The 22,651-nt window shown below is 42.9% G+C and overlaps 1 protein-coding gene across 3 annotated transcripts in view; it reads right to left on the bottom strand.

The window, feature by feature from the left end:
- Nucleotides 1-22,344, bottom strand: part of KANK1 (KN motif and ankyrin repeat domains 1) — a 167,861-nt gene extending 145,517 nt beyond the window's left edge. The window contains exon 1 of one of the 3 annotated variants that reach the window (XM_054031705.1): nucleotides 22,286-22,344. The gene's annotated coding sequence lies outside the window, so the exon portion shown is untranslated. Of the gene's footprint in view, nucleotides 1-22,137; nucleotides 22,257-22,285 lie in introns of those variants that run through there. The other 2 variants (XM_054031706.1, XM_054031703.1) reach the window with 2 other exon arrangements.
- Between the last annotated feature and the right edge of the window lie 307 nt (nucleotides 22,345-22,651).

Below are 22,651 nucleotides of genomic sequence, written 5' to 3'. Positions count from 1 at the left end.
CAATCTGCATGCAACTATTGATTCATCTAGTCTTACTTCAAATTATGAGCTCTGACAGTCCGCTCAGACTGCTGTATGAAATTAGTCATGTAAACCAGAGCGTAATTTGAGTGTAAGCCAGAAATCACTCTCGCATCAAGAGCACTGGCAGTCCTCCGAAATATCAGACAATATTTACATTCAGGCCAAACCTGTGGTTTGGCAAAAAAGTTCATTCACCCCACTAGTGCTTTGATCTTCTGACAAATCATTTCCTGATACAAGTTTAAACATACAAGGACTATGGACACCAACCAGCTGTCACAGTTGCATTGGGAATTAGCCTTAAATTCCAGACATCTTGAGAAACAGGGTGGGGGCAGGGGAAGAGTAAGAGAAGATAGCCTATTTGCACCTACAGTCTGGTAGAGTTTTACATAACTTATTTCTTCTCTTGGTACTTGATAAAAGTTTATCATCAGGCAGGAAAGCAGTTGCAGGACATTTTCGTCAGCAGAGAATTACAGTGGTAGCTTTTTAAAACAGTAGAAAAATTAAGAACGCCCCCACCCTTTGTTTTGTCCTTCAAAGTTCTGAAGCTACTTATTAAAGGCCTCAACCTTAGATACGATAATGCATTTTGAGAAACTTTGCCAGTGACAGACAAGAAGCTTACTTTTGATGTCTGGGGTGGGGGGGGAGTTGAAACAAAGTTAATTCCTAAGGTTGCTGCAGAACTCATACTTTGGTGATCTTTCAGTCAATAGGGTCCTGAACTTGCATCTCTCTCTGTAAAATGCCAAAATGTTTTATATATAAACAAAAAGAGGCTTAAAAATGTCTGTAAAATAAGTTTTTAAATATCAGAGAATGAAGAATCTGTTGAATTCATTTGTTTAAAGGAAAGGGTGGGTTTTTTGTTTTTAATATAAAGTGTTTGCTTCCTTACCCCCATCCCACTAAAAAAATATTTTGCAACTACACCACTTTCAACATGCTCCAGGGGTTGCCTCTAATCATTCACTCTTATGCTTAGATGCATATATAGTCTAATAGGTTCACAGTACTGATGTCTATTAGCATGGTGTTTAACAATTCAGACAGATTTCTTCTAGGATGATTTCTAAAGCACAACCAGCTAAGAAATCCACAGTCATTCTCCTCTGTGAAGAACCCATAATTAAAAGACAACAATTGATTGATTTAAGGTGTTGAAAGGAATATTCCACAGAAGTCAATCATTAAATAAGTTTCCATCCTCATTCTACCTTAAAGACTTTATGTTGATCTTTGGGCAAATTCACCCAACAAGCTGTTTGTTTCTCCCCTGACCAATCTCTAAGAGTGTTTATTCACAGGCTTCAAAGAAGTAAAGCATTTGTTCTCTGGATGTCCTTGAAAATCTCTCACTGCAGGCTCACAGAGCTAAATTCCTTACACTCCCACTGGGGATGCACTTGTTACTCTGCAGTTACTTCTAATTTAAAGTGATCTCTGGTAGCCAGCTCAACAAAAAGTATTGCCAACTTCTGTCAGGCATGCCTCCCAACCTGCCAAGGTCCAATTGGATCCATGTTTTAAAATAAGACACACAAGAAAAACCACACAGCGTAAAGTTCAGTACGAGGTAGATTTCTTTAGCATTTCTAGCATTTTCTGGAAAGCTCTCATGGGCCTGTATTGTGATGCAAATCGTTTACAATTCCCAGACGCTCAAAAGCCTTTAAGCTGGAATTAAAGTTGTAAATACATAAGTAACTTAGAGAGGGGAAAAAGGAGAGACTTAATAGAATACTGAAGAAAAGACACACACATGCACACACACACACACACACACAAACCAGGAAATTCAAGTTTAGGGTAACACTTAACAAATAAAACCACAAGTCCAACATTGGGAAGTATGGAAAAGGAGAGTTCAAGTAACCTATGCAGCCTTAGCATTGTTCTCAGCCCCTGGTGCACTCTCCATACAAGGGAGACATTACCTCAACTAACATGACAACTAAAAACTCTCCGTTTTGGAATTGCCTCCAGGAGGAAGAGAAGGGACATGCATCTTTAAATTACAACTACCTTGGTTTACATAGAGCATACTTACCCTGAGCTTAAAAGGCTGTATAATTTGCAACACCTGGCACTGAAGAGGATCTAAAGGTCAAATGGTGTAAGTAATGCTGCAGCAAGAATACTTCATATATATGAACACCTTTCCTGTTGCAGTCTATGTCCTTCACAGAGATCTAGTGAGACTAAATTACAAGAGACATTGGGGAATATTTTCTCCATTTCACAGATAAGGAAATGGAGCCAAAGAGGCCAAAGTGACCTGCCCAAAGTCAGGCATGTCACAAATTCCGGAAACCTGGTAGCCATGTTCTCGTGTACATCACAGATGACACCATAGACAACAATGGAGTTATACATCTCTAGGAGATAAACTCCAGATCTCTCATCTCAAGGAGATAAACTCCAGATCTCTCATCTCCCAACCTCTACCTTAATCACAAGGCCATTCTTCCTCTCCCCACAGAGGAAACTGCTGTCAAGGGAGGTGAACAGGAGGCTAGTTTCCTATCAAGCTGCTAGCATGTATGCAGTAGATGATTGTACAGACATAGCGTGGCTCATAGTGCAGAAGTTGAAGCTGTATGATGTTAAGGTATCTGGATAGTCTAACTAGGGTCAAATGGCAGATAGGAATTCTCTCTGCTTTTTCATAATTTCTGAAATTTGGAGGGTTTTGAAAGATGTCTAGTGAAAAAAAAGTTGAGCTAATGCCACTTTTATTTATTTATGTATGAGCAAGGCCTGAAAGCTTCCTCCAACATACCACCTGAAAAATGAAATCCTGCTCGTTTTCAAATTCAGGCCCATCTGTCCTGGAAAGCTAGGATAGCTACACTAAGAGTTAATGAAATGACAGCCTCACAGGAATTGAGGGGATTTTTTTTTGTCAGACCATTTAACAAGGGTTTTAAAACCTATTTAACTTCAACAGCCGATTAATAATAGGGATAAAGGAAGTTAGTGTTAAAGATTCAAAACACCCTAATCCCTTCAATCAAGATAGTGCTCACACTAAACATGATTCAGACCACTAAGACGGAGAGGGAGAGGTGATAGATAGGATGGTGTACTCAGAAGCTTATCAGTAAGCAGGACCATGTGGAATTCCATTTGGCCTGTGTCCTCGGCAGGTTTTTAAAAAGCTACTGCACCCATCATAGGTGGACATGAAACTGCCTGTTAATACTTCAGATTTCTGTTTTCTCAATTTCAGCAAAACCAGTCTCCCTTTAGCAAGAGCTGGGATGTTGTGCAGTTAAGTCTTCACATGTGAGCTTGCTGCCTTAATTATTTTCAAGTGAATCCAAGTTCAGATGTTGCTCTGCAAACTGAAAACTCTCCTAGTGAATAAAAGAATTCCTAAGGCAGCAATAGGATTAGAAAGGTGGCTGGTCACATGTGAGGCTTTATTTCGATTACACCCCGACTTTGGCTGAAAGGAGACTGAACAGATTTTGCTGAAATTAAGACAGAAGTTTTGAGTATTGGAGCATCAATCCAAATTAAATATTTTTTTACTCGGGTGGGGGAAGGGGTGAGAAGAGAGGGAAGGGAAGGGGAAATGATTCATTTTCTGAGCAAACTGACCAAAAAAAAAAACTATTTTCAGTTGAGGGCATGAAGGGAGAGTGGACTACGTTCCAGTAGAACTCATGTTTGTATGTCCAATCACATAATGCCAGAGTCTGAACTTCCACCACCCACACTCTGAGGGCTTAATATAATAGACCCCTGTATTTAATGGCTCGGGGATGGTTGTTTTTTAAATCTATTTAAGATAAAAAATAAAATAAGACTACACCCACCCCCCATACATCCCTTCTGCCTCTGATCTGTAAGAAGTCACACTAACCAAACATTAGGCCCCTATGCCCATAAACAGGAGCCTATGGTGGGATTTTCAAAAGCATCTAAATGACTTTAGAGCACAAGTCCCAGTGTCTTCAAACAAAAAGAAGAGGAGTACTTGTGGCACCTTAGAGACTAACAAATTTATTTGAGTGAGTATAAACTTTCGTGGGCTACAGCCCACTTCTTCGGATGCATAGAATGGAACACACAGAAAGAAGATATTTATACATACAGAGAACATGAAAAGGTGGGAGTAGCCATACCAACTGTAAGAGGCCAATCAATTGAGATGAGCAGGAGAGAGAAAAAAACCTTTGAAGTGATAATCGAGATGACCCATAGAAGGTGTGAGGATATTTTCACATGGCGAAATAGATTCAATTAGTGTAGTGACCCAACCATTCCCAGTCTCTGTTCAAACCTAAGTTAATTGTATGTATAAATATCTTCTTTCTGTGTTTGCCATTCTATGCATCTGAAGAAGTGGGCTGTAGCCCACGAAAGCTTATGCTCAAATAAATTTGTTAGTCTCTAAGGTGCCACAAGTACTCCTGTTCTTTTTGCGGATACAGACTAACACAGCTGCTACTCTGAAACCTGACTTCAAACAACAAACCCTGCTGGAATGTAGTCTGGTCCAAGCACTTCAGCTTTCCTGACTTGTGGAAGTTCAACAGAAGGTGATACTGATTCCAGTTACAGCCTGGGCTATTTGCTTATCAGTTTAGTGTTTCGGCTTGCATTGTTCTCACAGTAAGGATGCTAATGAAGCCCTGGACTTATTTTTAGTACAAGTGAGCATGCTAAGTGTGAAATTTCTTATTAGAGAAGATCTATGTAAAAATCTGAAATTCTACTAACAACGGGGAAACAAATGAGAAAAACAAATACAAAACATCCATTTTACCAAATTAAGGCTATAAAATAGGAAGTAAAGAACTAGAAACCTGTAAATAAAACACTGATTCAAATTTTTAAAAAGTTCTTTTTAATCATGGCCTTTATTCATCTTGACACTAAGTATCTTGGATAGAGGATTATTTTAGATAATTTAAGAAGAATAGCTTTACAGCAATTTAAGAAGTTGTGGGGTGCTTTCTACAGAGCATCTTCATAAGCACTCAATACTGTTGTGACAGGCAAGGCTATAGATGCCTAAATAATTCTTCCATACTAGAGAACTAGAACCTACCTATCACTCCTGTTAGTCCTGCTTCAGCGTTAATACTAACACAATGAGTAATATGTCTGGTGTCCCATTAACGTGGAACATAACTATGGTGTGCCAATTGCCTGAAGTCGTAGTAAATATAAAACCACTCCCCAGTTATTCACTTTTTACCCTGATGGTTGCAAGAGGTTATCATTTTCTGCAACTTGCTCAATAAACACAGCTCTGGGACCACTGTAATGTAAAGTTGAGGTAAATAAATGAGCTGTTTGGAGAAGGGAGGAAATATCTATAGTCATTAGAAAGTTCACAATTTTTTTTTCAACTAATAGTTGGAGGACACCAGGGCTCCGTGTAAATAATCCTAGGCCTCTTCCATTATTTCTGTACTAACATATTGCTTCGTATTGTACTCTCTCTGACTCCCCTCCCCCAGAAGCCTCTAGTGCCTTCACTTCAAAAGCAGCAACAGCTGCCAGGCTATCACTCCTTCTCCCCTTCAGCTCACTAGCATTTTATAAGCTACTCTCTGTCAGTCTATGACGTCAGTCTACCACCGACTTCACATGATGGAGAGACAAGTGTTTAGACAGGTGTTTAGAACTACCTCACAGGAAGACCCACATGCACCTAACATTTGCTCCTCACAAGACAAGTGAGCATCTTGGACTTCCCTGTTCTTTGCCCATTTGTCACAGCTTAAGTGCCAAGAGTTTTACTGTTCAGTTCCTGCTGTCCTTTCAGCCTCCAGCTAACAGAGAGCACTTATATTTGAAGGCGATTAAAGATATTTTTCTTTTTTCATACAAAAGAGGATTCTCCACACCAAATGGAGTCTGTGCGGTCACCAACATCTCAAGAGAAGGGAGGAGGGGGAAGGGACAATCCTTGAAATAAAAGGAAAAAGAGAACTGCTCTCAAAGAAACTCCTCTCACTCCTAGGATGTTGTGGTCTCAAGCAGCTTGATCCTGCACTATTCTAGACAATGGGAGTCATTGAATGGGATCAGGATCAAGCCCTGTGTCCACCGGGGGATGATCATGGCTGTGTACTTCAGGACTATGGCTGTTCCGGTCATTTCCTAACCCAGACAGTCTGTGGGGCACGGATTGCTTGTGAACACTTATTTCCATAACTTCAGGATAAAAATCAATCCCAGTGCATACACACAGATTGTGTTTGGTTTTTAAGTTTCTTCACTGTTGCTAGAATGAAGAGGACCGCAGGGAGTCACCTGGAGGGTTTGTACTGCCTTGCCGGAACGTGACGGGGACAGCGGAGGAGTATCCCCACTTCAGACACGTTAGAGTGCTCTACAATTCACACCCCTGCTAGTCTGGACTGTGGTGCCATGTTAGGATAAAGTATTGTGGGGGTTTTGTGGGCATGTAAAATGATTCTCTCTAATATTTCAGTAATAATTAGCTAGAAGTCAACACTAGGACCATTTCTGGTGCAGGGGAAGGATGGACCATGGTGGGTTTTGATGGTGGGGTGGCCAGTGGCTGATTTTTTCTGTATCTCTGAGGTGGCAACCTTAGCAGCCCCAGATGTTTCAAGCAGAGCCACCTATCCAACACGGTACTAAAAATGCCAGGGGCTGGCAGCGTCTGGGCTATACTAGCACTCCCACCATTGCTACCACAGAGGGAAATGACCCAATGGTGGGACACTTCAAGAGAAATAAGATCATGGCAGACAAGAACTATTTGTGAAAGATTCTGACACCACCAGCCTTCATTTGAAGGCTGAAAAAGTTTCCATTCCAGAACCTGATCCATATTAGGTCCTCTTAAAAATCAGAGAAAAGAAACACTAGCCAACTGTGGTGTACTGATAACACCATGACAACAAAAAACACAGGTTGCTGAGTTTTATAATAATCATATATAACTATTATAAAATACGTAAGTATTTTAGCTCCTCTTATCTGACTTCAGAGACAATCCTATGGCCTAGTTACGGGTAGTCCCAAACCTTGTCGACAAGAGGAAGGTTACCTGCTGGACCCATTACCCGCTGAACATGGTTTAACTACAGGTGTAGACCAGGCTCCCACGAATCAGCCCTAGCTTAAGCTGGCACAGGACTGGCATACTTCCAAAGCAGCCTGCTACCTTGTGTTGCTCACTATAAAAACCACAAGTTCAACAAGTTCAAAAGGAAAAGTGCCATGATTAGTTCCAGACCAGTATCTTGGAGGAATGGAAGTTCAAGAAAATGAGGTGAAGGGAGATTTTTTTTTTTAAGCCAAAGATTAGCTTGGGTGAAAGACAGTTACGTTTATTTACTGAACAAATGGGAATTTCAAAAGTGCTCAGCGGTAGCCCAATTTTTCTCCCACTGAAGTCAATACACCCAGACATATAAAAATCCCACCATTGTTAGCATTTTTGTATGTGTAGGGCTCTTAAAAATCAGAGTCAGCAAGTTTCCAAGAATTTCTACAGAACCTCAAAGCTATCCCAGTGCTTTCCAGGGGACTTAGTTATGACCAACTGAAAAGGCCTGGAGTTAAGAATGAAAACCCCTTCTCAACCTTGCTACCTAGGAATTATAATTCCTAAACATTTGGAAGTACCCGTCTTTATAACCACTGAATGGTTTGGCATACCTCAGAGATAACTGCTATTCCATTCTACTTCCTGGGAGGAAGTCCAGTTTGTCCACAGTTTCTGGAAAAACAAATGCTATTCAGCAGATGAATAAGAAGCTGGAGAATGTAGAGTTGTCTTAGAACAGGGGTAGGCAACCTATGGCACGCGTGCCGAAGGTGGCACATGAGCTGATTTTCAGTGGCACTCACACTGCCCGGATCCTGGCCACTGGTCCGGGGGGGGGTGGGGCTCTGCATTTTAATTTAATTTTAAATGAAGCTTCTTAAACATTTTAAAAACCTTATTTACTTTACACACAACAATAGTTTAGTTATATATTATAGACTTATAGAAAGAGACCTTCTAAAAATGTTAAAATGTATCACTGGCACGCGAAGCCTTAAATTAAGAGTGAATAAATGAAGACTTGGCACACCACTTCTGAAAGGGTGCTGACCACTGTCTTAGAAGTTCTTTTGGAGGCAGGGAGAGGGAATTTGAAAAAAAATTAAAAATTTTGTTCACAATAAATCAATGTGAAGTGTCTAATGATTAGAGCCGGACTAATAATGCAAAACAGAAGTTAAAATGTATTCAAGATTTTGTTAATTACTCCAGCCATTTTTGTACCATTGTGGCATCCTTTCTGCATACATTTGTGTAATTGTGTTGTGCTACCACAAAACCAAAAGCTAAGTCTGTTTAGAAGTTCATCCTGTTAAAATTACATTCACTGTGAACATTGGCACCAGAAACCTAACTACAAAAGCAAGCTCATCCTAAGGGAAGCCGAAGTAGGTACACCACACATTTGTGCACACACCCTATATGCAACTATGTGACAAGTCAAAACAAAGCAGCAGCTCAAATTTTAGAGTTAAGATATCAAACCCGAACAAAAAACTCCTGAGGCTATAAATTTCAAAATGACAAATCTTTGTTTATTTGGGGATAATCTGAACTCAGAAAGATGCCAGATTCCAGTCAATGAGTCATTATCAGTTATTCACTCTGCTCAAACAATGCACTAGGCTTTACCTCAGCATGCAATCTCTCTTCAGAGTAGAAAATAAGTTAAATTAAGCACCTTCTTTCTCAACAGATCTTCTGCTTGTGTCTACTCTGTTATATCTGCTTAGGGAAGAGCAAACCTCTATTCCAGATTGGCACTGCAGAGCAAACACAGCTGTGTGAAGTGTGAGGTGCACTGTATCCTGGTTTATGAGTCAACAGATGTTTTCGTTACAGGGACACTGAAGAGCATGAGATGGAACAGAATGCAGAATATCAAGACTGGTAATGAGGCATAAATGAGAAAGAACATACTGTGGACTTCAGAATCCCGGTTGAGTTTTCAGAGCAGGGAGACAGACCTACCAAATACAAACCTACCAAACCTCTTCACCTCAGTTTCATTAAAAAAAAAAAAAAGAAATAAACAACACAAACCTGGAAATAATTGAGACACAAAATGGAATTCCACAATGCCATAATTTTACTGTAACTGAGTCCATGTTCTTATTGTCAGACCATCCAGATACACGTTTCATTGTCCTTTAGTATTTTCATATTATATTTGAGAACATTTTATTTAAAAAACTGCCACATAAATGAGAAAATAAATACTCTTTGTAGGTAGGATTGCCACATATTTTCCTCGGAGACTGTAGCGCTCTTCAAAGCAGCACTGAAAGCCTCTGAAGAGAACTCCCAGCTGGAAGAGCAAGGGCAGCCAAAATGCCTTCCTCCTATTTCCAAATCAGAGAGAGGAGTTTGGAGTTCCTTCTAGAGAGCCTCTGCATTATCATATGCTGACACAGAGCAGAAAAGCTAATATTTATAGATAGTTAACTATTGTCCGCTAGGGGTTTTTTGGTCACAGCTGGCCCAAAACAGAAGTCCTCTGCCTCCATCCTTCTTTCTTATTTAAGAATTCATGAAATGATGGCAAAGAACTTTGACAGAAGTTGTAGAGTCATATAGCCATGTTTATGCACCTAAACAAACACATCCAACCTTTAATACCTCATCACTCCAGGGGTGGGTGGGAAGAATAAGAAACCCCTAAGTTAGGTAAATAATTGCCGTTTAAAATAAATAGAACACACTGAGCAAGGAGAACTGAATTTTAAACTATCCCCTCCCTTCACAACTTACCACAAGCTCCAGAGTTTGACATGAATAAGAAGCTATGTCAAACTTAATGAATATACATATATAGAAAACAAAGTTTAAAGGAGAGACATTTTCACAACTCTAACCACAGGACAGTGTTTTTGGTCACTGTTTCCAAATCCTGGATCAACCCTGGGTTCCCACCGCTCAATGTGCAGCTGTGGTCAAAAAGAATAAATGAGATGCATAAAGGATGCAATGAAGAATAAAATGGAAACAATTATAATACCATCATAAAAGTCAATGGTGCAGCCTTATCTGGAATTGCGTGTGCAGCATTGGCTACCCCATTTATGAAAGGATATTGTGGAACTAGAAGTGAGTTCAGACAAAGGACAACAAGAATGATCCAGGACATAGGAAAACTTTTGTATGAAGAGAGAGATTGAAAACATTGGGATTGTTAAAACAAAAAGAGAGGGGACATGATAAAAGTATATGAAATAAGTAATGGTATAGAAAAGGGAGATCTTGGAACCCAAAAACAAGGAACAGTCCATGAAATTAGAGGTGGGAAGATTCAAAACTGATGAAGAGGAAATAGGGATTTCCCCTCCACACACAGACAGACTATGGAACTCATTGCCACATTAAATCATTGAGGCCAAGGATTTAGCAAGATTAAAAAAGGGATTAGCCATTTACATGGATAACAAGAAAACCCAGACTTAATGCTAACAAAAAGGTTGAATGGAATTAAACCTCGCGTTTCAGGGCTTAAGTCAACATCTACTCATTAGAGATCAGTATGAGACCAATGGCAAGGGACAAATTATCCCACATCTGCCTACAGCAAGGTTCTTACACCTTCCTCTTAAGCATCGGGTGTTGGCCACTGTCAGAGACAGGATACTGGAGATGACTTGCCACAGGTCTGTTCCAGCATGACTATTCTTATGAACTGAGGAAGGGGGACAAAATGCTGGCTTTGCCTATAAGCCATTTTTGCACTGTCCTATTTCAGAAGCCAGTAGGCTTGTCTCTTACACAACAGAGTTGTCTCAGGGTCACTCTCTATTATGCTCAGATGACTGTGGCTCCATAGCAGAGAGACAGATCAGCCAGACGTTTTGGTTCTCTGACCGTACCCATGTTGGGGGTAGAAGTCATGCCTGAAATGCACAGAGCCAGCTACAACATTCTTATGCCAGCCCTGGATTTCCCTCCCCCACGTGACAGAAGAATTCCTAGGAAGTTGCTTAAGTCAGCTTTAAGGCTGCTTTGCATCATCAGTTCAGTATAATGTGGCCTTCCTAGGGCCAGAATTTAGCCCAGAGACGAAGGCTATGGCTACACTACAAAGCTTACAGCAGCGCAGCTGCACGAATGCTCGTGCTAGTGCAGACGCTCTAAGCCAACGGGAGAGAGCTCTCCTGTCAACTTAATTAATCCACCCCCAACAAGCGGCGGTAGCTTCTCCCGCCGACACAGCGCTATCCACAACAACGCTTAGGTCAGTGTAACTTACGTCATGTGGTTTATTCACACCCCTGAACAACGTAAGTTATATCGATCTAAGCTGTAGTGTAGCCATAGCCTAAGACTTTGCTTGTTTGTTTCCTTCTCACCCCCATCACACCCACCCACCCTCAAAATTTTAATAGAGTTCAGTGCTCTTGCAAATGAGAGAGCCAATTCTCTATCCGAGTATAGTGTGACCTAGTGCTCCTACGCAGAGTTCTGACAAGACACACTCTGCCCCATTCTGGTCAGGGCAGACTGATTTAAATCAAAACAAGTGTAGAACACTAATTTTAGTCATGATTTAAAGCAGCAAGCAGGAAATTTTGATTTAAAAATCATTGATTTTAAATCTTGTTTTTCACTTCTACTTCTGTTATTTTCCTAAAGAAAGGTTGAATCCCATTGGTTGGAAACAATTAAAATATATTGATCTGCAGCATTTTAAAAAACTGATTTTTTATTAGTTAAATAAATTTACCTTAGAAATGCTGATACATAAGGGGAAAACAGTATATTTATCAAGACGCAACATATGTGTTGCATTTAAAAGTAACAATCAAGTATCTGTAGTTAGTGAACTGATGCATTGTTTCTGATCACTTTGGGCCAGGTTTTCAAAAGTATTTAGGTGCCTAGTGGGATTTTTTTCAAAGGTGCCATAGCACGATAGGCACCTAACTCCCATTTATTTCAGCGGGAGTTAAACACCCAACCTGCTTAGGCACTTTTGAAAAAAATCCCAGTAGGTGCCTATCTGCATCTTAAGGCACCTTAAATGCCTTTGAAAATCCAGTCCCATGGCCTTCAGATTTTTAGAGTTAGTAGATCTCATCCTTTTCCACTTGGTTTTTATTCATAAAATTGGCTGAGGAAAAGAAGCTTCCCTGCTTTTTCAACTCATAATCAGTTTCTCCATTTTCTGTATCTGGTAGCTACACTGAAATCAAACGTAATTAAGGCAAAAGCTTTTCTGCACAACAGAAATTGGAAGTACTTACATTTCGAAAAATGTAAATGCCAGCACTCACTCCCTTGTAAAGAATGTAAATAATATAGATACTTAATGCAGTCCGTTACATTGTGACATTTATAAAGTTTGAGCGGACCTAAAACGTTAATGCTATTTCCCCCTAATTCTGTATATAATTAAAAAGGCAGCATCCCTTAACTCAGTGGTGGGCAACCTGCAGCCGTCAGGGTAATCCACTGGCAGGCCGCCAGACAGTTTGTTTACATTTGCACAGCGGCCCGTAGCTCCCAGTGGCCCGCGGTTCACTGTTCCTGGCCAATGGGAGCTGCGGGAAGTGGTGCGGGCCGCAGGGACATGCTGGCTGCCACTTCCTGCAGCTCCCATTGGCCGGGAACGGTGAACCGCGGGCCACTGGGAGCTGCGGGCGGCCACACAAATGTAAACAAACTGTCTGGCGGCCCACCAGTGCATTACGCTGACGGGCCGCAGGTTGCTCACCACTGCTTTAACTCATTAAAATTTTAGGGCTCAATTTTTTAAAAACATTTAAATTAAAAAATAATTTATATTGTCTTAAAATTTAGGTGTTAAATTTAACATTATGACATGTTATTTTTAAACAGCTTTTTTTAAAGAAAAAAGTATTTAAATAAAACAAATCGTATTTTTTTAAATAGAAAAATAATCAATATTTTAATCCACACTGATTCTAGTACCAATCCCTCAGTCAGAAGTGGCTACGTTTGTAGTCCCTGTGATGCACACAAATGGAGTGGAAACTAAGGGCTTATCTACACAGCCCCACAGCATGGACCACAGGGATGCGAACTGCAGCATGCACTGAAGTGCTGTGCTATAACTGCTCCTTGTTGACCCTGCTAGCGTGAATTAAAAGGTACCTAGCTCACATTAACGTAGTCCTGGTGGAAAGGGGGTCTACACAGATCCAGGTCAATTACAGCACAACACTTTAATGCATGCTGCAACTCACACTTCTGTAGCCCACACTGCAGGGCTGTCTAGAGAAGCCCTAAAAGTACTGAACTTGTTATGCACATGTGACAAGAATATATTCAGACTCCAGGAAAAAGAGTGCCCATGCATACAGCCCTTGAGCCACCGAGCTCACTTGAACTGGTTTTGCTACAGAACAAGTCATGGATTTGCTTCTCAGTATGGTCACTCTTCTGTTCCTTCACAGAGTGTAATATCAAACCCCTTCTGAGCTCAGCATATTCAGAGCTTTCCACTTTTGCTTTCTCACTACTATTTCAAGAGTGGCAACGTCTCCAGTAACCACATTCATCATATTCAGGACTGGGGAGGAGTAGGGGAGAAAGAAGACAGAAAAGAGCTTGGGTTTTGTTAGGACTAAGAGGTTGAAGTGCTTGTTTAATAAAAACTCCCGGAATATAGTTTAGTTTTAGTCTTTATGTGATAACAGGCTACCACCAATACTTGTCATCACCTTCAGCACCTTCCGTCCAAGGGTCTCAAAGCACTTATAAACACCTAACCCTACCTACGTTAGTGAGGTAGGTGAATATATTCTTAATATTTAAGCTCTAGGACGCATGACAACTTTTATGGGCCTACCAGTTCAGACTAGTAGTCCATCTAGCTCAGACAATGGCCAGTACCAAATGCTTCACAGGAAAGTCCAAGAAACCCCACGATGTACAATTATGGAATATTTGTGTCGATGAGAAAGCTGTTCTCCTAAATCCCAGGCTGCTGGAGGATCTGGCTTTAGGGTCTTCTGTACTTCCAGTCACTGAAGTCAGAGAAAGATATTTTGTGCAAAGAGCAGTGGACTTGACCAAATATCAAGAGACAGTCCCAGCTCTGAGAAGGTGCCGGTAACAGAGATTCTCACATCTCCTTCCGATTGTTGCCTCTGTAACACTATTAACCATCGAATACACTTTTCAATGGAATAACCTCTCCCTGTGGGTAATAACCAGGCTCCATTCAAATGTTCAGCCACTACCACCCTCATGTGAGACACTATAAGAACAGAGAGCAATGATATTCGCTCAATCCCACTGTCATATGCCCACTTTCACAAGGATACTTTATTAAGAGAAACCTCACATCAGCATGAGAAACAATCCTACTGTAACTCTCAACAAATCACAACAGCTATTCAAAACTAGTCCCAACACTAGAGAGAGCCTGCAGGCCGCACCTGTATAATTCTCACTGAGCAGGGCATGATAGGTCAATAGGGTTAATTATCTAATCCTAATGTTGAAGGAAGTGGAAAATATTTAAAAAAAAATAAAAAAGCATAGGTTTCCAGACTAGCTCTGAGTATTAAGTAGGTGGAAATGAATCATTTACTCTGTACTTTACCTACTTCTTTCCCCCCACCGCACCATCTTCAGACAAGCTTTCTAGCAAAGTCTGAAAAAGTGCAGGACGCCAACCTCTCCTTCCCTTCCCTCTTTACATAGCAAAGTGAGAATTCTCTTGGTACCTGTATGAGATGTCATGAGCAGTCATTCTTAAAACTGTCTATTATGTGGAGTAAATAATCTCCAGGGGTGGGGAGTTTGATAGCTATTCTACTTTACTATCCACACAAAACAGGCAAAAGACCAAAGACTAATTTTGTCTTAATAGCTCCTACACAGAGTTAGTTCAATTTTGTCTAGTCACTTCTCATTTAGTCTGCTCACGTATGCAAGGAATTAAAAGGTACATCTGAATCCCAATTCCATGACCTGTAATAGAGTGGAGAAAGAGTGGAGAAAGACATAATAAGAGCCAATGGTTGGAAGCTGAAGCCAGACAAATTCAAATTAAAAAATAGCCACAATTTCCCTTCCTCACCACCAACTGAGGATGAGTAACCATTGGAACAAACAACCAAGGCAAGGAGCGGATTCTCCTTCTCTTGCAGTCTTCAGATCTAGCCTGGATGCCTTTCTGGAAGAGATGCTGTAGCCAAACACAAGTTACTGGTCTCAACACAAGGGTCACTGGGGGAAATTTAATTGCCTGTGATATACAGGAGGTAAGATTAGATGATCCTATCATTCTGGCCTATGACTCACTAGCAAAGCTCAGAGACATTCTCTCACCTTTCATTAGGCTTGTACTGCAACACTAGAATAGTTATTTTCACTTTCTGGTTCTAATGACTACTCCAGTCCTGTTGTTTTTTCTGACATTGCAGAAGGGATTCACTTTTTAAAAAAAAAATTGAGTTTGTTTAAATATTCCCACCTAATATAGAAATCTGAAATGCATGACATCTGAATTCTGAGTTTAGCTACTTGACATTGCCTTAATCTCAATATTGTCATAAATCCAAGTAGAGCTCCCCTAAGGAAGTACATTTTTGCATGACATTAGGTGCTACAGTTTGTTAGAAATAGTTGGAAGTTAGGATACAGTTCACATAGGCAATAGGAAAGGCACATTTTCTAGGTAATCTGCATAAGTATACATCAATTGCTTATAGTAATGAATTCCATTAATTGTTCATTCCTGACATGTACTATCACCCTCCTTTTCAGACCCTGGCTTTCTCACAGCTGGCACAATAGAATTTGCATGTTATCACACCTCAATATATAGCATCTCTAATGGAAGTAAGAGGTGGAGTCCCAATGCTGACAACTCTAAGTTGTTGCCTTGATTATTCCACGAGAAATCTAAAATGCTCTCCTACACCACTGCCAGTTAGTCAGCCACAAAAAGACATTATTCAAGATACTTAAAATGACTTATGTCCCATTAGAGTCAATTACATTGCAAGTCTGATCACAAATCTAAATCGTTATTTAAGGCAAATTTTAGCTTCAAAGGCTAAGTGAGATGTATAAAAAAAGAAAAAAAAAAGCAGTATTTGATTAGTCATAGTTTCACAGGGTTTACTTACAAAATAAAAACAAGTTAAATTTTCAGCCAAGAAGCCCTCCATCTACTAATACAGTATTGTAAACATTTTTATTTTAAGTAACATGGAAACATTTATTGGATGATAGAAAGGGTAAATAGTCAAAGCGTCTCACAAATCTTTGTTAAGTTTACCCATGGAATCACAACAACCAGTATGCTAATCATTAGGACATGGTAAATAAATAACTTATTTATTTAATGTGCTGGATTGCCTTACCACAAGTATTTACAAATACATTTACAATTTACATGAATGGGTGCATTATATAGAAGTTTACCATTTATACTCATACTGCCTTACAAACTTACAAGGGCAATCTACCAGGGACTGTCTGTTTTTCTATAAACAGCTTCTGATCAGAACACACGTTGATGCTTGAAACTTTCACTGTTACTCAATTCTACTAACTGACCAGAAGGCTCCTCATCCCTGCTCCACAGCCACAGTAGGTGCTGACACCATAACAAATTTGCAACTGTTCCCACTTAACAGATTGTGCTTTTGTAACCAAAAAGCACAAGCTACTGCCTACTTTTGACAGCTTCTCCTAGGCTGCAAAGAGAGACCCCCGCATCAGTTACAAAACAGATTCTTCATTAGAGAGTTTTAATTTCACTTCCCACATCTATTATTTAGATATATAATGCACATCAGGAATTGAGACACACATAGGTATTAGAGTTTAGAAGCCAGAAAGGGGGTGAGGGGAAGGAAGTTGTGTAATGGATTAGTCTCATTTAGAGGACACTCCTGGATATGAAAAACAAGGCAGTTTCCATTTCCATCAGTGCCAATAAACATTTACAGTGATCTGTCTAGGCCACGCTTGCTGACATGCCACCTGAGAGACCTAGGTTTAATTTCCAATCCAAGGGCCTGATTCTATTCTCAGTTACCCTAGGATAAGTCCAGAAGAACTCCATGGAAGTTAACAGAGTTACATGCGTCTAGACTAAAATGAAATTCAGTCCCATGTCTCTTACTTTAGCTTGGAGTGCTACAGAAGCAATATGCTTAGTCTGGAGTCATTATCAAATTACTGGTGACAACTTCGACGTTTTCCAGTTGAGCCCCAGCCATCCTCAGGCCTAAGCAGTGTAACACAGTTTACAAAGTGGAGAGGGGTTACTTGGCAAATCCTGTCCTGATGCAGGGAAGGAACTAGATCAGCGGTTCTCAAACTGTGGGTTGGGACCCCAAGTACCACTGCCCAGGCCAAAGCCCACTGCTGGGGCTGAAGCCCTTGGGTTCAGTCTTCAGTCCCCACTCCTGGGGTCATGTAGTAATTTTTGTTCTTAGAAGGGGGCCGTGGTGCAATGAAGTTTGAGAACCCCTGAACTAGATGACCTACTGGAGGCATCACAGACCCACATAAGTAGTCATTGTGACGTTGTGCAGTCTATATGGTTTTATAAAAACATGATAATAAGTGAATATAATGTAACTGGAATATGCTTCATGCAAAAGGTCTCTTGTAAGGTATCATTACAAAGCTTATAATCTACTGAGTGTGATCATCCTATTTGTATAAATACCACTCTTGTATCTAAAACTAGAAATATGAAATATAACTCTGAGGGCCTATTGTAATTATGCAAAGTGTGGGCCATTAATGGTGGTTTGGAATCTTGATGACTCCCATTAACTAGGACCATTGTCTGCAGATGGCTGTGTTTTACCTGCGAGTCTTCCTGTATATGTGTGTGCTGGCAAGTGAGTTACCTTGCAGTAACATGTGATCATGTCACCTGAACTGGAATCCATCTTTAACCTGGTACTTTTCCAGTGAGGAAGGGTGGAAACCCAGAGGGACAAAGGGTTCCCGCCTTATGCAAAAGATATATAAAGGGGTGGAAAAGAACAAAGAGGAGAGAGAGGAGCCATCATGAAGAATCCCCTAGCTACCACCTAAGCTGGAACAAGAGCTGTACCAGGGGAAAGAATTGTGCCCAGGCCTGGAAGGTGTCCAGTCTGAGGAAAAAACTTACTGAAGTATCTCTAAGGGTGAGATTATCTGTATTCAGTTTGATTAGACATAGATTTGTGCATTTTATTTTATTTTGCTTGGTAACTTACTTTGTTCTGTCTGTTACTACTTGGAACCACTTAAATCCTACTTTCTGTATTTAATAAAATCACTTTTTACTTATTAATTAACTCAGAGTATGTATTAATACCTGGGAGAGCAAACAACTGTGCATATCTCTCTACCAGTGTTATAGAGGGCAAACGATTTATGAGTTTACCCTGTATAAGCTTTATACGGGTAAAACGGATTTATTTGGGTTTAGACCCCATTGGGAGTTGGGCATCTGAGTGATAAAGACAAGCACAGTTCTGTGAGCTGTTTTCAGGTAAACCTGCAGCTGTGGGGCAAGTAATGCAGACCCTGGGTCTGTGCTGGAGCAGACGGGAGTGTCTGGCTCAGCAAGACAGGGTGCTGGAGTCCTGAGCTGGGGTAGTCTTGGTGCATCGGGTGGCAGCTCCCAAGGGGGTTTCTGTGATCCAACCCGTCACAGTATTGGGTCTTTGGACCAGGGCACCGGAGGACACCCCCATCCTGGCAAGAATGATCTTTGCATGTCTTTCATGCATATTAAATTATTGTAGCTTGGTCTTCTGCACTTTACACTGCATCATCTTTTCCTCTACCTCTGTACTTATTCCCTTCCTCACATACATACCTCCTCCAATCCCTTGATCTCACCCAAAGTCACCCTGTCAGAAGAGGCTGAAATAAGAGTTACAAAGGCAAAGATAAATCTGATTTCTCAATTAGCAAATTGGCATACCACCTTTCTCAGCAAGCTAAGACCCAAGGTGATTGACTAGGCACAAGAATTGCCAGACAAACTATTCTCTTAATCAAAACATGTAAAGAGCGCTCTCATTTTAAATAAAAATCACAATGTAACAGGCTTTAGCTTTACAAGAGAAAAATGAAACTGTTAGCTTTTATCTAAAGTCAAACTTCTGTTAACAGGGCAGTCACAGTAAAGCCCCGTCTACACTAGAGCTTTAAAGCTCACCTGAAACACTTTTTAAAAATATACTTGTAACACTGTAGCCCCACGCACAATGTTCAAAAGTGTCTCGTGATCCTGGGTGCCTAACAAGGGGCCTGATTTTTAGCCTGCACCCACCCTCTGAAAGTCAAGCCCATTTAAGGTGTCTCAGGTGGGTACCCAAAAATGAGGGCAAAGTTACTCGTCACTTTTGAAAACGTGGACCTACACGCTTAACTGTGGCTTAAGCATACCCGTGCTGACGGACACACTAGCCTGTGTAGGTGGGACCAAGAACTCCCATTTGTTCACTTGCATCATACCTTCTTCCCCTACACATGGAATGCCCTTCCTGAAGAGATACATAACGCCACTATCCTCTCCCCCTCAAGAGTCACTGCTGTCATGAATCCTGGTAAGTTGAGGGTCACTTGGGACTTGCTGATTTTTAAATACATAATTTTCATTTTTATGTTGTATCCTTTTTCCCCCCACTCCCTTTGACTGGTGTTTGTCTTTGTCAGCGCTTCAGATTGTCTCTCTGAGTGTGGGTAGCATATTGTGAGTGTTAAATTTTACTTATTTCTGTTTCAGTAAGTCAGTTCTGAAGAGGAACAGTATTCTAGTCTAGGCCTACCTGGGCAAAACCTCATCTTTACACACACATCCCGTCGAACAGGTCTAATTGTGTTGGAATCAAGATTTAACAACTCAGACTTCAGTTTAAGTGCAATTAAATACCCTCTGAGGATGGGGCTTTAAGTTAATTTTCAGCAACCATAGGCTACTGGAGACTGGCCATTTCCCCCTAAATTTCCCACCCGTGGAGCTGCTGCAGTGGTAACAGGGCTCACGGAGGCATGGGCTGTCTTTGTTTTAAGTTTATACAGTGAAAGGCACAACAGGATTCTGGCCTCTATGAACTACTGTAATAAATAATAATGATGTGTAGACCAAACTCCACATCATCTAACTATGCTCAGTGCAGGACTAGAGCAGTGGTTTTCAAACTGTGGGTCGCGACCCAGTACTGGATCGTAGAATGTAAAGCACTAGGTCGTGGCGGCTCTGGTTAGCACTGCCGACCAGGCCGTTAAAAGTCCTGTCAGCAGTGCTGCCTGGCTAAGGCAAGCTAGTCCCTACTTGTTCTGACACTATGCTACGCGCTGGAAGTGGCCAGCAGCAGGTCCGGCACCTAGGCGGGGGGGCCAGGGGGCTCTGCGCGCTGCCCCCACCCTGAGCACTGGCTCTGCACTCCCATTGGCTGGGAACCGGGATTTCAGCCCTGAGCACCCCCCCCAAACCCAGAGCCCACTCCTGCACCCCAAACCCCTCATCCCCAGCCCCACCCCAGAGCCTACACCCCCAGCCCAGAGCCCTAACCCCCTCCCACACCCCAACCCCCTGCCCCAGTGTCACAATAGGATCTGCAGGGTGTTGAGCTCTTCTGAAGAGCTGGCTCTTATTTAGGTGCCTAAATGGGAGCTAAACTCATTTGAAAATCTGGCCCATAGTGCTGACTGCTGGCATACACCATTGGCCTTCTCCACTAGAACGTGTCATTGGTGGTAGCAATGGCCGGATTTTTTGGGAGGGGGAAGGGAGCGGATAAGAGTCTAATACAGCTGTGGCCTGAATGCCCTATCACAGGGTTTCTCAAACAGGGGTCGCCACTTGTGTAGAGAAAGCCCCTGGCGGGCTGGGACGGTTTGTGTACCTGCGGCCGATCGCGGCTCCCACTGGCCGCGGATCGCTGCTCTGGGCCAATGGGAGCTGCTGGAAGCGGCAGCCAGTAAGTCCCTCGGCCCGCGCTGCTTCCAGCAGCTCCCATTGGCCCAGAGCAGCAACCCACGGCCAGTGGGAGCCGCGATCGGCCGGACCTGCGGACGGGGCAGGTAAACAAACCAGCCTGGCCCACCAGGGGCTTTCCCTACACAAGCGGCGACCCCTGTTTGAGAAACCCTGCCCTATCAACTCTACAACTAGGGCCACGTTATAAAGGAGTCCCCTGACAGTGACTTCCAGGTGGATGTGGTCTTAGAACAAAGCTCTACTTCAAACTCAGCATCCGGGCCCACCTCCACTATACTTATTCAAGCAAGACTCCCTGCAACCGACAGCCCTTCCCAAGCTAGTGTGTGAGTGATCTGGCATTAGTTATTACATTATCAGCTTCTAACTATGCCTAAAGTGCTGGTTCAGGTGTGCTAAGGATGGGCTGAACAACAGACACTGGATCCAGCAGGGAAGTTAGATCCTGCCCCCCAAGCAGGGTGAACAGAATGGAGCACTGACAGACCATCACCTTGGCCTCAGAATGATGTGCTCCTCCACCCCAAATACCATGGATGTTTCAGGACCAAAAGCCTCCCCCATCCGCTGGGGAGGGGAGAGCCGCCAGCAAGTGGAGGGAGAGGGGAGCCCTGGCCATTGCAATGTCAAGTGAAGGGGAACCCGAAGCAACGTGCTCTGGCCGGGGGCTGGGCATGCAGCTGCACAACTAAAGCCCCGGCCCTGCTCCACCCCCCCCCCCCCCCCCAAGGAAATGTCCCCAGGGAGATAGCTCAGAAACACCACGCCGCCCCTCCTCCTGCTCCTCCCCCTGCTTCCAAGCCAGGGGAAGCCAGTTGGTCGCACCACAAACCACCACCTCATCCAGCCCCGGGGCAAGGGAAAGAGAAGCTGCCACAAAGCAGCCGCTGGGGCTGCACGATCCTCTCGCCCCCAGCCCCGAGGAAGGTAGTTTGCTAGGGGACCCCCCCCAGGGGATCCAAGCTCTGTGCGCCCGGGGAGGGGGGGGAAGCAGACTTTACATTGACAAGAGTCCTAACAAAGTTTCCTCCCCCTTCCCAGCGCTGCCCTGCTGAGCCTGGATCCCTCCCTCCCAGCCTCCAGCTCCCAGACCCGCGGGCACAAGCGATCCCCAGCGAGCCGCTCCGCTCACCTCTCCGCTCGCATCCCTCACGCCGGGGGGCAGGCGGCTCCTAAGGACCTTACCCAGGCGGGACGGGAGAGAGGGGGGGATGCATCAGGCACGCGGCTTCCCCCAGGGGCGCGCCACCCAGCCCCGCAGCGGCTACAGCGACACCCACCTCCCGGGAGCCTCCAAACTCCCCTCTCGTGTCTCTTTGTACCAGCGAACAGACACAGCAGCCGGCCGCCCGCACTGCGGCTGCGCGCTGCCCAAAATCAACAATGCAACCCTCCGCCCCTGCTGGGGCTCCGGAGAGGAGGAGGAGCAGCGGGGTAAGCCGAGCTCTGGGGCTGAGCATAGAGCGCACAGTCTGCGCGCAGGGGCACAGACCAGGCTGCCTAGCAAGGGTCGCTGGCTTAGGGGCAGAGTCACTCAGCGGGAGAGCTAGCTCATACCAAGGAAATTCAATAACAAGAGTGAGAGGGCGATATGTTGCTCCCAAGAGGTTCAAGCAAAGCAGAGGACTGAACTTCAGGATGTTGCT

This window comes from Malaclemys terrapin, chromosome 6, assembly GCF_027887155.1.
Source record: "Malaclemys terrapin pileata isolate rMalTer1 chromosome 6, rMalTer1.hap1, whole genome shotgun sequence".
In the NCBI taxonomy this organism is placed as follows: Eukaryota; Metazoa; Chordata; order Testudines; family Emydidae; genus Malaclemys; species Malaclemys terrapin.
Note: the sequence above shows the minus strand (reverse complement) of the source record. Positions and strands in the feature narration are given on the sequence as shown.